The 17850-nt window shown below is 42.9% G+C and overlaps 1 protein-coding gene across 2 annotated transcripts in view; it reads left to right on the top strand.

Moving 5' to 3' along the window:
• The window catches only part of HDAC5 (histone deacetylase 5), a 2571411-nt gene that overhangs the window by 569866 nt on the left and 1983695 nt on the right, over window positions 1-17850 (top strand). Inside the window, exon 2 of one of the 2 annotated variants that reach the window (XM_044055164.1) lies at window positions 4159-4348. The exons of the other annotated variant lie outside the window; for it this stretch is intronic. The gene's annotated coding sequence lies outside the window, so the exon portion shown is untranslated. The remainder of the gene's footprint in view (window positions 1-4158; window positions 4349-17850) is intronic. 2 annotated transcript variants of the gene reach the window in all.

Raw genomic sequence — 17850 nt, 5'->3', positions numbered from 1 at the left:
CACACACACACACACACACACACACTCCAGATATAAGATGGTGGGCCTAAAATTTAGATAAAATGGAACTAATTAAAAATGTAGTTTATTGAACAGGGGGATAGACAAGAAAAGCTGCTTTGTTCTATGTTAATTCCAGTTGAAATATTTTGAAAATACACTTGACCATACATAGATCTTTAGCTCTGAGGCTTACATAACTGGAACTGAATAAGATTGTGATGGCATGGATTTTACGGCCTTATTATCCATACCAGTTCTACCAATTTCTGTATGAGGAGGCTGTGTTAGGCTATTATCAGCAATGGATGCACTTAAATAAGGTTCAAACTGTGACATGGTGCGATTACTGGCTTCCTGTGATTTCGCATACCTTAGTGTTGATAAATTGCCTTCCAGTACAGTGTTACCATTAGTAACAGAAACTTGCTAAGGCTATTTTGTTTTCACATACTTTATGGTAAAATGTTACTACCAGCAGACCTCTCTCACACCAAAGTTTCAGTTACTAAACACTCTTAAAAGGAGCTGACTGCATTAGATTTAGGTAATGGTAGCTGTAGCACTAATCATTCTCTGAAAAGCGAATGTCAGCAGTTAATAACTTACCATTTTTGGTAATTATCCTTGTATGCATAAATGACCAGTCATGTCTTTGAAAATAGTCTGCTTGAAGGAAGACTTGTCTGAAAGCTAACGTTGTGATCTAATAAAGTACTTTTTTCTGTAGTTCTGTGGTTGTTTTTCTGCTTCTTGATGGACTCTTTATGTGCTGGAATATTTTTATGTAACCTACTGTTTGTGTTCATAGGTTCATAGGTTCAGAGATTAGTACTAGGCTAACTGCCCTTGTGGGCCATTTTAAGCCTAGCCAATTACCACATGCGAGAATCAAACCCTGCACTCTGTGTTTGTAAAGTAAACACCTTAACCATTATGTTTTTGTGATCATCTTCCTTAAACTTCCAGTTTTAGTCTTATGCTGGCTATGCACTGTTGGTTGCTGTAATTTGGTGTACGTCTTTGTTACCCTTTCTCCCTCTGTCTTTATTTATGCATGTAAATATTTATCCTGACAATAGGTCTCTAATACAAAGTGATAAAAGCATTTGTGTGATAGACGGTGCACTGTTTTGATATATGTTCATAGGTTCTTAGGTTCATAGGTTCATACTAGGCTATCTGCCCTAGGGCATTTATAAGCCTAGCCAGAGTGTGTCTGGCTTTCGCCACCCATTTTAAATTAATTTTGCTATGCCCTTTTTCGAGGTTAGTATACTGTGCCTCTGTCTAACAGTGACACAGAAGTGATACCCGGGGTAAACCTACGATCTCCCATCCACTCATCAAGATTCCTCTTGAAGAGAGTCAATGAGGGACTCTGCCTAACCTGGACTGGGATTTTATTCCAGAGTGAAGGGAGCTTCTGGGTTATGAATCTGTCCCTCCAGCATGTCCTATTTATTTCAGTGCTGAGGTTCAAGTCTCTCGAGCGCGTAGCTCGATGGGATTTGGATTTTCTGAGGTGCAGCAATGTTTGTAACCCTAGCCCAACTTAAGTGGACTCCCGAAACCTAAATCTGCACTTACTAACTTTTTTAAGCAAAAAAAAAAAAAAGAAAGAAAAAGAAAACACAAAGAAATATGAGCTGCATTAACCATTCATTAGCCTAGCGTCAAAACAAAAAGTAATTGGGGCAAAAGGAGTCCTGTTAGGGACACTTTAAGTAATGGTTCTGTTAACTTAGAAAGCTTTTTTTTCTAAGGAAAAACAAGCCCGTAACTGTAATCCATCACGTTCTTCTTAAAAAAATAAATAAATAATTTTAGGAGAGATGGAGCAAAGTTTTTAACCAAATATTGTGACTTCCCTAAAAGTTGGGGATAGTGTGAGAGGTATGGCTTTGTGTACTGCATACACAAAATCCACACAGAAAACTTCCCTCCCCTGCACATGCAACACTGTCCACATAGATCAAATCAGTAGAATTAAATGAATTTGTATTAGGATTTAAAAAAGGGAAAAGAGTTAAAAATTAAAAGAAAATGTAACTGACCAGACCCAAAACCTGGCATCCTGGCAAAACTTTTTTTCTGAGATGTTAACTGTCCTTCGGATGAGATACTATCCAAGGCCTTGTCTTCCTGAGCCGAAGGTAGCTCAGATTGATCCCACAGCACTTTTCAAAAGAGTAGGTAAATTTCCTCAGGCCCACTTTTTATAAATACCACCTCTGGTCACCCTTGAAAAGAGGACTCTAGTCTCCCAGACTTAGTCAACAGAAGCAAATAAAATTAAAAACAAGCTAATAAATGAAATTAAAAAAATAAAATAAGTAAAAACAAATTTCTAAACTAAGCATAAATAAATGATAAAGCTAAAAAATCCTAATATAACTCTTTACTACAGTAGTAACATTACTAAAGTACACCAACTAAAAATGTGTTGACTGCAAAAAAAAAAAACCTCTGAAACTGTGGTAGAAAATTATACAGAGAGACTCCATTCATAAAACTTTATGCAAACTATCTATAATCCTGTTCTATAGAAACTTAACAGTTAATGTGGTCTGCTGTTCTCAGTTACAAATACTACAGTGAATTAAAATGTGGCTAAAATAGGTAAATCACATGTTTGGAATCTAGTGAGTGGTACATGAAATATCTGGTCTCTGTTGCAGCATCGAACGCTTAAAACAGCGAACGATGTTACATCGACACATTTTCAGCAAAAGCTGAAAATGTTGAATCCAAAGAACAGCGATTTCTTTCCTAGAGAAAGAAATCGCTGTTCCAACCCCCACAAAAAAAAACACATTACACACTTCCAAACACATACACACATACCCAATCCTAATTATACCCCCCCCCCAAAAACCAGTAAACAACTAAATACACATACACACGTAACTCAACCATACATTTAACATAAAATATAAAACAATAAACACTTTAAACCATATGCACTTACCTTAACCCGCACCCTAACCCTAAGGTCAGTAACTGTTGCACAGTCGCGCTCGGGAGCTATACCGGACAAGGAACCAAACTACACTTCAGAACACGGCAAAACAACGAAGCGGTCAAGCGACTTCTTTCCCAGGGAAAAATTTTGCTGAATCGCTTCGCTGTTTTGCCTCTTCGCTTCACATGTCGATGAAAACGCATTCGACATAATGCGTTTTCGTTGTACTCATAGGAACCCGAAATATCTTGTACTATGGGATGAGGATGTGACTTGGTTTATGAACCATTGCATAAATGTACAAATCAAGATATTCTGTCTACCTTACACCAAACCCTCCATTCATATCTGTCTGTGTTTTTACGTGTTTATGTGCATGGTACTGTTAGGGAAAAGGTTTTTGGTAATGTAATCTGTAGTGGCATACAGGAATGCAAATTGCACAAGGCAAGCTAAGGTTACAGTGTATACATGACCAGAGCTGTAGCAGTGGAATCTGGCACTGCAGACAGTACACCTATTTGGTACCCTGCTTCATTGTGTGTAAGACATCTTGATCTGTTAATGACAGCTTTGAAGCTGTCATACTCTTGTGGTAGCAATGGGTTATTGTGTAGCAGTCTAATAACTCATTGTTATCCTTAAAAGAAGTTTGTTTGCAAATTGTCATTAAACAAGCATGATGATGTAGTGACATATTTTAAACTGTCAGCTAATTAGGATCCCTCCTGCAAGGTGGTACTGTGGGCCCAACCCCCCTTCCTCCACCCAAGCCTTTCTACAGACTGCCATGATGGTAAAATAGCAAGGCATAGTACCATTTGAGAATAGGTACTTTTTACTTCATGCTTATGTGAATATTGTTGCAGAGGTTACAACTTTTTTATTGTAGAAGTTTGTTTAGAGAGTTTTCAGATTTCCCTACCTTGGCTTGGAAACAATAGTCTCAAAATGTTAATCTTGGTATTGGTATTAATAGAAGAAATGTAGTATTTTAAATCTTTTAACGTGATTTTATTGAATGAACATGATTTTGTAGACAAGAGACAGCTTTTTTCTGTATACCATTTTATTCCTGATTGTGTGTGTAATGTTAAAGTAGCATGAATCTGTAATACTGTTTTTTGAGGATTACAAAAGTCGGCCAAGGAAGACAACTGTGGTGCTGATCTGTTTTTTATTATTTTTTTCAGTTAAAGCTCCTGTCAGTGTTGAATCACATTGGGAATATGTTTTGCTGAACATCAGTGTTCAAGTCACTCCTGACTGTTTCACTTCAGAAAAGCACTTGGTGTGCTACTTAAGAACAGAAGTTGCCATTCCTGTCAGCTGTTGCTGTGTAAGCAACATCAGAGGTATGAGCTCAAGAAGACAGGCATTCAGGTAGGAGGCATTTGTCACTCATCATCTTTCGTTGTTTTTTTTTTCTCTACCAAACTTGAATATATGGTAACCAAATGTGGCTGATACCCTGAAACATTCTGGATGTGAGTCTAGCCATCCTAATTTTGTGCACTGTCTTCAGTCTTCCTTCCCTACTGTGTATTATAACCTTACTATTATATTCTCCTTTTTTCACCACTGACACCTATCATGTCTTCTGGCCTAGTCATGCCTCTTTATCCACAAGCCTTAGCAGTACCCCAGCATGACTGTCTGCTTAGGTGAACAAATAACCTCAATATAATCCTTCATAATAGACCAGGTTATAAAGCAAGTGGTGGAATTATTTCTTGGTTAAGTTAAACCTTAGCATCAGCACAGCCTTTATTGTAAAAAAAAAATATATATATATATATGCCCAAATGATGTAGAAATTGTCCAAAATGCGGTAATCTCATTAACAGACAAATCAGTCTGAAACCGTTTACAGCAGCAGCATACATTCCTCCCTAAAACATCATTCACATTTTTGAAGAAGCAATATCTAAATAACTGTGAAAGAAGCAACTTAAAAATGTTAAGGGACATAAACTTAAACTTCATTTCCAGGATAGGCAGCAAAATAAACAATTTTTTCTCCATAAAACCTTACCTAGGTTGTGACATAGCCTGCCAGATCTAATCAAATATCTAGTAATGAAATCCTCCTTATTTTCCCCATAATCAACATCTGTAACATACTTAAAGGAATTGAACAGCCTTAGTGACCACCTACCAATTCAAGCACTCCTCACTTTTAAAACCTCTTGAATTCCCTCATGCATAGTTGAAACCACATCTGTTAAAGAAGCAAAAGAATACACATTCTTTCAAACAATGCTACAGACTGATCGTCTGTGTATCTCTCAACAAACCCCATCATAGCACTTATAAGTGTTGTATAATCTCACTGTAAATGTTCTAAACAATGTTCTTCATTACATCACTTTTGCAGTCGCAGTAGGTATATGGGGTGTATTCTGCCAAGGATATTGGATGTCTAGCCAATCTACAAAGCTTTGGTCTCGTCCTTGCACACTGTCATCTGCTGTTAGCACAAGATTATGTACTGGTATAAGAAGAATGTAAGGGCACCTCGAAAATCATATGTTCCTTGCCATGTATTTGTGTATGTAAACTTCTTGCCAGCATAGTGGCCATGAGTATTGGTGCTTAGTTTTGGGCAGGTAAGGATCCCTGTTGGGGAACTTTCTTTTTTCTGTGGAAAAGTTATATTATTTTTTTTTCTCTGTTAAGAATGATATGTACTTGTAGCAGAAAGATTCCTTACAAGTATACCCATACTGTCAGATTTGCCTTTTCTTCACCCCTAAGGCCATCAGGAGGTAGGTTGTATTCACTGAAGATTTTTTTTTTTTAAATAGTAAGCATCTCAGGAATTTGGCAGAAGTGAGCATGGTGACACCCCCCTCCCCCAGAAGAAGAAGAAAAATTAAAAAGGTTTCCAAAGAGACTTTGGACTTCCTCCTTTTTCTGTGTTAAGGGTGTGATCTCCCTACTGAGGCACCTTTGCAGTCTTCAGATCATCATTTTAGCTGTCCTGGTCACTCTGGTGTGACTTATCAGGAGGCCATGTCCTTTCATGCCATGCATCCAACTGATCTTGCAGAGAAGAAAGAACCATAAGTTATTTTCTGTCTCTGAGGGTGAGAGAGGCATTCATCAAGTGCACATTACCTGCTCCCTTACGGAGGATCAGCCTTTGGATTCCTCTCCTAAAACTTTAAAGCCTAAAGACTCCAAAGAAGAGGGCACACAACTAAATATTTGTTTCTTTTTCCACCCCCCTCTTGTGTAGAAGGCTTGTCGTGAAGATGGGTGCAATTTTGCAGAGGGCCTATTAAAGGCAATCCAGTCCCTTTAACCTTGTCTTACAGCTTCCACCCTGGTTAAGAGAGAGAGAGAGAGAGAGAGAGAGCCTCTGTCTTCCTCAGAAGAGGAAGATCTTTTTGAAACTGATGTTGAGGTTCTGGACTGTGCCTCCCAATTATCCTCCCCAACACAGTGAATCAGAAACTGAAGGTGATTTCTTTTCAGAATCTCCCAGTGAAGAAATCTTTAGGAGATACAGTTTCAAAAATGAAGTAATATTTCAAATGGGAAAATAAAGAGGTGTCAGAATCTCAAAAAACATACAAGATCTTATATTGTCCTTTTTATTCTTCCTCACCAGTGGGGTTCCTTCCACATACACAAGACTTCGGATCCAGCTCTTGAGCTCTATTCTATCCCCGATACCTTAGATCTCATATGCAGCCATCCTGGTTAGATCTAGGTTCCACTGTAGAGCATTGTAAGAAGCAGTTTTCTTATAATTTTTACAGCTGTATTTCATTTTCCTAAAACTTTTTTTTTTTTGGTCCGCTTCCTCCCTTTAGAGCTTTTTGCTTGTGTTAGGATTTCTTCTGCTTTTATTCTTAGCTTGAATAGTCTTAGTATAATTTTTGGTACCGTCCTTTCCTTACCTTTTTAGGTATTCTCTGTTTTACCATAACCGGTATTCCTTTTTCCTCTTTCATTTTGTAAAGCTTGTTTGTTGTTAAATAACAGGGTTTTTTTTTAAATCTCTTGTTTGTGGCTTTTTTGTTTATGCCATGTTTTTCTCCTTGACCATGTTGAAGAAACCAACTGGCTTCAAAAAGTGCATTTTTGTGGGAATAAGATCCCCAACTCGGACACCCACAAAAAGTACGTGTATTGCCTAGGACCTAAGCATCTTGGCATGGCTTGTCCCATTTGCTCCATCCACCTTTAATTCCAGGGCGTTATCAGACAGGCGCAATAAATTGATTTTAAAAGGGTTGCTTCCTGCTGCATCTGGGGCTTAATCCCCTTCAAGAACATCCAAATCAATTTCTTTGGCAAGGAAGAGATTCCCCCTCAGAAGTCCCCAAGGGGTTCTTCGCAGCCAGTGGACAAGATTAGAAAAATTTTGGATCCAACCACCTGGGATCCGAAACCTCTTGGGCCATCCTTTGATCAAATGCCTTCAATGAATCTGAAAGGTTCGACTGCTGTTGTCATTTCACCCTTGCCATTTACTTCATTTTCAGATCCGAAGTCCTTGGATCTGAGGTCTACTTCAAGCTGTAGAAGCCATACACCAGAGTACTCAGTGAAACCTGTGTCACCTTCTCTGCCAACTCAACTTTTTGAGACAATGAAGAAACACTCTAGGCCCACATCCACAGCATCCTCCAGATCTTCTAGGAGTTTGTCAGAGGTGGATTTGGATAGGATGATGGGGAAATTTCTTAGGGCTCAGATTCATATGTGGTCCTGCCAGCCGTTCAGCTCCTGGATTCATGAGTGCACCTGCTAAGTCCATTCTCTCTCTCTTCTCCGATCCGACTAGTGGTTTCAGAGTCCCAGGATACGAGATTCCAAGAGATTCTGTGTACCTTATTCAACTCCAACAGTGTCCCTGGCCGATTCTGCTCCAATACTGTCAGAACAGAGCAGGTCTCTGATCCGAGAGGTCGGGTTTGGCTCCAAATTTGTCAGATCCATCCCTTCCTCTTGGACCCTCTGCCCTGGACAGCTCAGATGCGATTCTCCCCTTGAGGCTCAGATCCAGGGGTGGCCCCGACCTACCTTCTTCAAAGGCTTTGGCTCCGGGGGGGGGGGGGTTCCCTGGTCCTTCGGCATTCAAGGTGGTAAAAAAGGCTTTCTGTCTTCACAGGGAACTGTCCTGTCTTTTCTGTGATCTTACCCATCTCCCATCCTTGATTCTAAGCTCTGACTCCATCAGACCTATTCCAAATAGACAGTCAGTTCTGGGAAGTTTCCAGACAGTTCCTCTAGAGGAATTTCCCTCCTTTTCTGATACCTCTCCTGAACACCTCATGGAGGAGGTTCTATGGAAGAGGATGTGTAAGAGGAACATATAGACTCACACATGGAGTCTCTCACAGAAGACACTGATTTTGATGAGGGAGAAGGATCCCCAGATTGCGACCCAGTGACATCTCCTTTGGAGATATCCTCGAGGTCCTCAAACAGAAGGATCGCTGGTCTTTCCAATCTCCTTATCCTGAAGAATCAGTGTTTCTGTAGGCTTTCAGTTCTGGACCGTCTCTCTTGGGTGCCCCCCCCCCATCTCCTTATCCTGAAGAATCAGTGTTTCTGTAGGCTTTCAGTTCTGGACCGTGTATGTCTTGGGTGCCCCCCCCCCCATCTCCTTATTCTGAAGAATCAGTGTTTCTGTAGGCTTTCGGTTCTGGACCATCTATGTGTTGGGTGCAGCCCCCCCCCCCCGAGGATGAACTGATTGACTTAGTTTCCTGCCAGGCTGGGAAGGAAGCAGATATTGTTGAACCTATTCCCAAGTGCCTGGGCAAATTTCTGGTCCCTCCTACAGATAGACCACACTGGAGCAAGGGAATAGCTGTGGTGGTGGGAGTAGCCACCAAGAAAGAGCTAGCTGAGCAGAGCTCTTCTGTCCATCCACCAAACAGGGAACCCAGAGCGATGGACAGGTTTGGAAAGCAAGTGTTCACCTCTTCTACATTCACGCTGAAGTCGTTAAATTACTTGGCATACTTCAGTCAGCTACAGAGAGATTTGACTAAGGAGTTATCAAACACCGTCTTGGAGTACATGTCTGCAGAGGATTTCAAAAAGACTTCCTATCAGCTGGCCACTCTGCTGTCCATTTCTAATTGATCGATGAGGCTGATCTCCCATGCAGCGGAAGGTACCTCACGAGCAGCCAGTTTAGGCATAACCATAAGGAGACATACTTGGATGTGGCTATGCGATTTTGCAGACCCCCTTCAAGACATCCTTTGTCAGTGCCCACTTTGATGCTACTTCCTTGTTCAGGCCATCAGTTAAAGACATTCTTACCTGCAGCGAACAAGAAGGAAAGACTCTGTCTGCTGTAGGAAGCAAGTTTTCTACCCCTCAATGAACCTTCTCTAGAAACCAACAAGCTGGTAAGAAGATGTGTTTCCGAAGTTCTGAGGAACCTTTCCAGGATTCATACGGGGATAATTCCTCCAGAGGCAGAGGAGGAAATTTTAGTGGAAGACATCACCCTAGAGGCAAAGGGGCCCTGCATAATCAGGGCTTCAGAGATTCTTTTTCCAGTAGGCCCTATCAGCGCTCCTGAAGTGCTCCCCGACTGTCCAACAGTGGAGGCAGTCAAGGGTTGTTTGTGTTTGCACCTAAACACCTGGACAGATATCACAAAAAATTCATGGGTGCATGAGGTATCCAGAGGTTACGATGTACCATTTTCCCTCCCCCCCCCCTCCTGTCCAAAAGAGGAAACTTCCTGACATTCCACCCAATCAGAGGAAAGATGCAGCACAAGAAGTACAAAAGTTTCTACAGAAGAGAGTCCTCTAGGAAGTCTCGCCCAACCAGAGAGGATTTGGAACTTAAGCATGCTTTTTTTTAGTGCCAAAGAAAGCAGGGGACCTAAGAACCATTTTGGATCTAAGCAAGTTGAACCAGTATGTAAAGAAGATGAAGTTCCGTATGGTTACAGTTCAGCCCATCCTGCCTGTTCTGCACAGGGATGATCGGATAGGCTGTATAGATGCATACCATCACATAAAAATAGACAGGCGATCCAGGAGACATTTACTCTTTTGGCAGGGAGCCAATCATTATCAATTCAGAGCACTGCCCTTTGGACTCACCACAGCCCCTGGGGTTTTTTACCAAATGCATGGCAGTCGTGGCAGTTCACTAGATACTCAAGGGATTCCAGGTGTTTCCATATCTCAGCAATTGACTCCTCACCCCCCCCAATCCAAACATCAATTTTTTACAAGCCAGGGACCATTTGCTCCAGGTTTCAACACTTTAGGCATCTCAATAAATCATGCCAAGTCAAATCTAGTCCTGGTACAGACCATGGAGTTCATAGGGACTCTCTTAAATACTACAACTCAGGCAGCGTTCTTACCTCTCCATCACATCACATCTTTGAGACATCAAGTTTAGTCTATTCTCTCTCAGCCGTCTCCTCCCGCAAGATTAGTACTTCAAGCTCTGGGGTCAGTGTCAGTTGCCATACTTTTGGTCCATCCAGCATGATTTTTTTATGAGAATTCTTCACTGAACACTGGCAGTACAGTGGTCCATTCTTTATTAGCCCCTATCTTTTCCCATAAGACTAACTTCAGTCTGCAAATGGTATATTCATTGGTGGATTCAATCCAACGATGATCTTCTAGGAAAGCTGTTCATTCTTCAACCACCGTTGCCACATTGACCATGGATGCATACCAACTGGGATGGGGGGGTGGGTGGCATTTCTTGGGAAAGATGGTCCAAGGCATATGATCCCCTCGAGAGACCAAGTTGCATATTAGTGTCCTAGAGATGAGGGCAGTCCTCCTAATGTTGGAAGCATTTCAAGATGTTCTCCCTCTGGGTACTATTGCAATTCCAACAGAAAACATTTCAGTAGTCTAGTATATCAACAAAGAAGGAAGAACCTGGTCTTACCCACTGTGCAGAGAGGCCATGAGGGTTTGGGAGTGAGTGATCACTTCAGACTGCTTTCTCCTTGCAATGCATATCCCATGGAAAAGCAACATGCTTGCAGACAGGCTCAGCAGATCCATTTTGATGCCTCACAAGTGGTCTCTCAAGCAGTCAGTTGTGAATATGATTTTCAGCCACTGGGGCCAGCCTTGCTGTGAACTATTTGCCTCACCCCTCAACAACAAGTGCAGCAAGTACTTCACTCTGATCCCACCTCAGGGGGAGTCACCGAGAGACAATCTGCTTCACGATTGGCCTCAGGATCTCCTGTATGCCTATACCTCCTGTCCTTCTGATTTCAAAGTTATTACAGAAAACTAGCAGGTTGAAGAGCTCAATCATCCTCATTGCCCCCTTCTGGCCTCAGTAGGTATGGCTCCCCTTCCTATGGTCTCATTTGAGATATCCTCCATGGATCCCCTTTCTTATCCATCAAGAATTTACCACCTTAGTCTCCATACCCTCAAGCTAACTGCATAGATTCTCCACTTCCAGTAGTAGTTAGTCTGTGTAAGAGGAAGCACTTGGATTCCTGAGAAGAATCTGTCACTGAAGACAGACTTCAATAAGGTTGAAGGGTCCTCAAGGTCACCTTCTGATGATGTCTCATTTGGCGACATCCTGGAAATTCTAAGAGAGAGAGGTGATTGGAAGCCCAACAGTCCTTCATCTGAGGAGTCCATGTACCTGGAGGCTTTTGGTACCTGCCCTTCTACCTCCTGGGTGGATCCGCCCATGGTCGTAGCTGTGGCTACGAAGAAAAAAATAGCTGAGGAAAGTTCCTCTATCCATCCCCCAACAAAGGAGTCTTGCAGTGATGGATATGTTCCTGAAGCATGTCTATGTTTCAGCGACCTTATCCTTATGGTCCCTAAACTATCTGGCACACTTCACTAGATTACAGAGGGATCTTATTAAAGAGCTTTCAGATACCCTCTCAGGATCTGTTTTGAGGAAGTACGAGCCTCTGTTACTTCTCAGTTGGCTGCCCTAAAGTCTGTTTCTAACTCTTCTGTGAGGATCATTTCACATGCAACAGAAGGAACAAGTAGAGCAGCAGGTTCAGGCATTGCCATGAGGAGGCACACCTGGATGGACTTCTTTGACTTTGCGAAGCCTTTCAAGTCTATATTTGTCAATGGATGTTCTTCATGTTTCACTGTTGCAGTCATCACATTAGGGTTATCTGCTTGCAGTAGCCCTCAGTCGGCCTGATTATCAAAGTCTTGGGTCCTGCGTCAATTGCTGTCTCATCTTCCATGACGTCAGGTAGTCATGGGTATAAAGCATGCAGCCAACGCCATTACATCAGTCTTTTTCGCTGTGCGGTGCCTGAAGCAGAAACAGTTCGCAAGTGCCGGTCGGCCAACTCCTGAAATTTTGTTTTTGAGTTTCAGATCTGAAGTCTTCAACTAAGCTAAGTACCCCGTTGGGGATCCTTTTTCTTGTTCTAAACCAATGTCAGTAAAAGTTAATAATTGTATTTGTTGTGGAAAGCAAATACTTCATAAAGATTTTAATTCGTACTGCATTCATTGCTTAAGCCCAGATCGCGACATACCTTGCTGTTGGTTTTGTGCCTTATTCAAACCTCGTACTATTCGTCGTCAGTTCATTTACGCTTCCAAATATTTTGGTACTCGGTTCAGTTATCCAGAAATGGCTTTGGTAAGCCACCCAACTACCGACTTTTCAAATAACCACAAAAATAAAGACAGAGACAGACCGCATAGGTCCAAAGCTGCCGACAACACTTCTCCTAAGCTAGTCGCCAGTTCGCCGGTGCTCAGTGAGGTGTTTTCGCAGCCCCCGATACCCTTCACTTTAGATTCGCAGGCCTCTACTTAGACCCATTCGGAGTCTGGTATGCCACGAGATGCTTCTTCAACTGTGGAACCTACAGATGTGTCTACCTTGGATGGGTCCAGAGCCGCTGTGCAGGCATCGGCTTCTGAGGGTGTATTCAGGCCTACTGACTTGCATATTAAACCAATGCAATCTTCTTCTTCAAGGCTTAAAACTCGATCCATGCCTAGAAAGCCGACGCTCAGACCACATGGACAGGCCCCTATGCCTAAAAAACAAATGATAAGAATTACTCTAATCAGGGGAAGCCACCTTTCCCCCCTCTAAGAGACCTAGGACTGATTTTCCTTCTGATTCTTCTGATCAGGATTCTGAAATTTTGTTTTCTCTGATGACCAGGATTTGCCCTTATCTACCTATGAGGATTCTGATGCAGAGGACTCCATTCCCTCTGCTTCCCCTCCAGAGGATTTCTCTTTTGGTGCAACCTTGCATACTCTTAGGGAGCTTTTCCGCTGGGAAAGCCAGGATTACTCTGACTCCAAAAAGAGGCTTAGGGAATTCTTACTCCTGCCTCAACACAGGCCTTTAGCTATCCCTCCTGTACTGGACATTGTAGATGATACCTTTTCGGAATCTAGCCTGGCCCCTGACACTTTACCTCCTGCTCCCAGAAAACCTGATAGGTATTACAGGGTACCTGACTCTCACAAGTTCCTCTTTAAAAATCCTACTGCAGATCCTGAGACCATTTCACAGGGACCCAAGGGCGTTAAGGCTACTACTGCCAAAAATCCTACCCCCTCTGATAGAGATTCCAGGGTGCTGGATAGATGGGATAAGAAGGTATACATTTCTGCAACTTTGGCCATTAGGGCCTTAAACTGCCAGTTTCATATGTTAAAGTATCAGCAGCATATTAATGGATTGCTTAAACAGAAAATGATGTTGATTCCTGACTGTGCTGAAAATAAAGAATTACAGGATTTAATGCATTCTGCTGAATAAGTTGGAAAACATATTTTGCAGTGTGGTTTTGATTCATTAGAGGCATCTTGCTGGGCTGCTGTCACTGGGTCTGTACTTAGAAGGCATGCTTGGCTTAAGGAGCAATCTTTGCATGATAATGTTAAAGCTAAATTACTGGATACTCCCTTAAACCAAGACCGCCTGTTTGGCAACAAAGCAGAAGAAGTACTTAAAAAGATGGAGGAAAAAGCTAAATCTATGCAAACCCAGAACCAGCAGAACACCCAGGCTTCAGTCCCAAGGTACTCACAGGCCTAAGCAGTAGAGGGCTCCCACTTCCAAAGCAGGGAGTAATAAGACTCCCCCCTATGGTAAACTGTCTCTCTGACTTAATTTTAAACCTTCCAAGCCCTGCTCAACTGACTGTTCCTTTAGGAGGAAAGATTGCCCTGCATGCAAAAAATTGGGAACTCATTACCCAGGACAAATGGGTTTTAAATATAGTTTCCCAAGGATACAGATTCCACTTCCACTCCTTACCAACCCCAAACAGTTGGACAGACCTACCCTCAAATCAGAGGCAGAGGCTCAAAAGCAAGTTCTCTCTTTTTTAAGCATCAGGGCTATTCAACCTGTCCCAGAAGAAGAATGGGGCAAGGTTTCTACTCAAGACTTTTCCTGGTACCCAGAAAAGACAACTCCTGGCGTCCTATCCTGGACCTGTCTATCCTAAACACATTTTTGGTAATCCCAAAATTCAAGATGCTAATTCTTCATCAGCTGCTTCCTATGCTAGGCAAAGATGCCTGGTTGGCAACACTGGATTTAAAAGAAGCCTACCTGCAAATCCCAATAAAGGAATCTTGCAGAAGATACCTACGCTTCAGAGCAGGCTACATGCACTACCAGTTCCCTGCACTGCCCTTTGGCTTATCTACTGCGCCCAGGGTATTCACAAAGTGCCTAGCTCCAGTCATTGCATTTTGCAGGCAAAGAAATATTCAGATATACCCATACCTGGACGATTGTCTAATTCAGGAAGAAAGCCAGGACATAACTAGTAAATCATCTGTCATTTGTAAAGAAATTGCTAACTTCTCTGGAGTACACCATAAACGAAGATAAATCACATCTTGTACCCTGCCAACAAATTGTATTCCTGGGAGCAAGCTTGAATACAACTTCCCAGATGGCCTACCTCACGCCAGAGAAGCAAGTTCATTTGACAGCCTACTTCAAATTACTGGCCACAAAGACCCAGCTATCTGCAAGGAAAATACTGCAAGCCCTGGGGTTCATGGCCTCTTGCATTCTACTAATTCCATATGCAAGACTGCATATGAGGAAACTACAATGGTATCTAAAAAGCCTGTGGTGTCAACATTCTCAAGATCTAGAATCAATGATTCCCATCATACCTTGTCTACAGATAGGGTTCCTTTGGTGGGCAGAGACCTGCCACTAAAACAAGGGACTGCCATTTACTCAACCCCCTGCCGCCCAAACCCTAACAACAGACGCATCAGACTATTCATGGGGGGCTCACTTGGCAGGGCACTGCATTCAGGGCAAATGGAACCCAAGTCAAATGCACCTGCATATCAATCAAAAAGAAATGTTAGTTGTACAGAATGCTCTGACAGCCTTCAAGGACCACATTCTTCCAGGACAATTATTGGTAAAGACGGACAACACCACTGTTATGTGGTACATAAACAAGCAGGGGGGAACCCACTCATACCCTCTCTGCAGACTAGCCATGGCTCTGTGGAGCACAGCCTTGAGCTACCAAGTGCACCTACAGGCTCATCTCTTGCCAGAAAAGCTAAATACACTGGCAGATGACCTAAGCAGAAATCTCATGAACCCCACATGTGTGGAAACTGGAACCAAAGATATTCAACATGTTGAGAAACAAATGGGGGAGCCCAGAGATAGACCTGTTTGCTTCCCCCCAGAGCTACCAATTGGACAAATTGTGCAAAAGGACTCCCCACAAACAAGCTTAGAAAGTGGATGCCCTGCCTTTCCCCCTCTGCTTCCCCAAGGTACTACTAAAGATCAAATAGGACAAACCAAGGACAATACTGATTGCACTAGACTGGCCACGCCAACACTGGCACCCCCTCTTGCGCAGTGTGTCACTGCTGGCACCATGGCACCTGCCTCAGACCCCTGCCCTGCTGTCCCAGCAGGAGGGCCAGATTCTGCACCCACAGCTTCAAACCCTGAACCTGGCAGCCTGGCTTAATTACCTGATCTCTCCGTTACCATCCCTCAGTAAGCAAGTGATGGATGTCATTCTGGAGGCAAGGAGAACTAGTACTAGAAAATCCTATGCTGAAAAATGGAAAAGATTCTGTTCCTGGAGCCAAACTCAGGGGATGGGCACAGCAGTGCCCAATTTACCTCAGATTCTTCAATACTTAACTGAGATGCTTCACAAGGGCCTTTCCTTTTCCTCCATCAAAATTCATGCCTCAGCCATTTCAGCTCATTACAATACAGAACCACCCCTCTTCTCTCATCCACTGCTGAAGCAATTCCTCAGAGGGTCCAAAAACTTAAGACCACACAGGAGAGCCCCTACTCCAGCCTGGGACCTTAACTTTGTATTGGAAAAGCTCGCTCTACCTCCCTTTGAGCCAGCTGCAAATCCAGAGTTGAAATTCCTTTCTTGGAAAACAGCCTTCCTTCTTGCCATCACTTCAGCAAGAAGGGTGTCTGTATTACAGGCCCTCATGCCAGTGGAGCCTTTCATCATCTTTCATGCAGACAGGGTGTCCCTCAGGACCAATCCCTCCTTCATGCCCAAGGTGGTATCCAGTGTGGCTCTTAATCAGTCCATTCATTTGCCAACCTTCTTTTCTAATCCACAGAACAAAGGGGAATGAATACTGCACTCCTTGGACGTGCACAGACAACTTAGGTTTTACTTGGGCAGGACTAAATCTCTCAGGAAATCTGAACAGCTGCTGGTTGCATTTGCTGCAGGGGCAGAGGGGAAGGCCATCTCAAAGCAAACCATTTCTAAGTGGATAGGCCATTGCATTAATTTCTGCTATAAGCACCATGGAAAACCTACCTCACAGGGGATAAGACCACATTCAACCAGGGCTGCATCTACCTCTACAGCCTTTCTCAGAGGTGTCCCTACCAGGGACATCGTAGAAGCTGCTACCTGGAGTTCTGTACATACCTTCACCAAGCATTACCACTTGCCAATTTTTTCAAAATCCAGAACTGGCTTTGCCTCTGCAGTCTTGCAGGGCCTTATAGCTGGTCCTAATGCTATCTGATAACCTTCTCCCATCCTTAGCTTTGAGAATCTACCCAAATGTGATGACTGCAGCAGTGAAACACGAACATAGTACAGTTGTGTACACTTACCATAAATGTAGATGTTCGAGTGTATTCACTGTTGCAGTCCTGGTTACCCTTCCTTGACTATACCTTTATTCTTGTTTGCTATGCTTAAAGCTTTTTGGTGTATTTGCTTTTTTGTTGGAGGTGTAACCTTGTATATAATTGCTTCCCATTATGGGGACACCTGACGTCTGGGGCAAGAAAAACTGATGTAATGATGCCGGCTGCATGCTTTATACCCCTGACTACCTGACGTCATAGAAGATGAGACAGCAACCGACACAGGACCCAAGACTTTGATAATTAGGCCGACTGAGGGCTACTGCAAGCAGATAACCCAAATATGATGACTGCAACAGTGAATACACTCGAACATCTACATTTATGGTAAGTGTACTCAATTGTACTTTCCTTTGATGGCACGCACTTATTTGGCCCTAAAGTAAAAGACACATTGTCCAGGTGTGGGAAAGATGGGAAGACTCTATCTGCAGTGGGCATACATTTCTCCATTCCGCAGAGATCCTTCTGGAATCAGTGAAGAAGTGGAAAAATGTGGTTCAGAAAATCCCAAGGGTATTTTCAAGTCACACGTGGATGTAGTTCCCCCAGGGACAGAGGGAGGAACTCCAATGGTAGTTGCCACCTTTGCAGCAGAGGAGGCCCCTCAATCAGAATGTGATGGAAAGAATATTCAATCAGTGGAGCCGGCCTTGCTGCAGTCTTTTCACCTCTCCCCTAACAACAAGTGTGGCAACTATTTTGCCCTAATCCCTCTAAGTGGGGAGTCACTGAGGGAT

The sequence above is a fragment of the Protopterus annectens genome, chromosome 13.part0, assembly GCF_019279795.1.
Source record: "Protopterus annectens isolate FY-2018-M chromosome 13.part0, PAN1.0, whole genome shotgun sequence".
In the NCBI taxonomy this organism is placed as follows: domain Eukaryota; kingdom Metazoa; phylum Chordata; order Ceratodontiformes; family Protopteridae; genus Protopterus; species Protopterus annectens.
The sequence above is the reverse complement of the archived record's forward strand: the minus strand, read 5'-3'. Positions and strand labels throughout refer to the sequence as shown.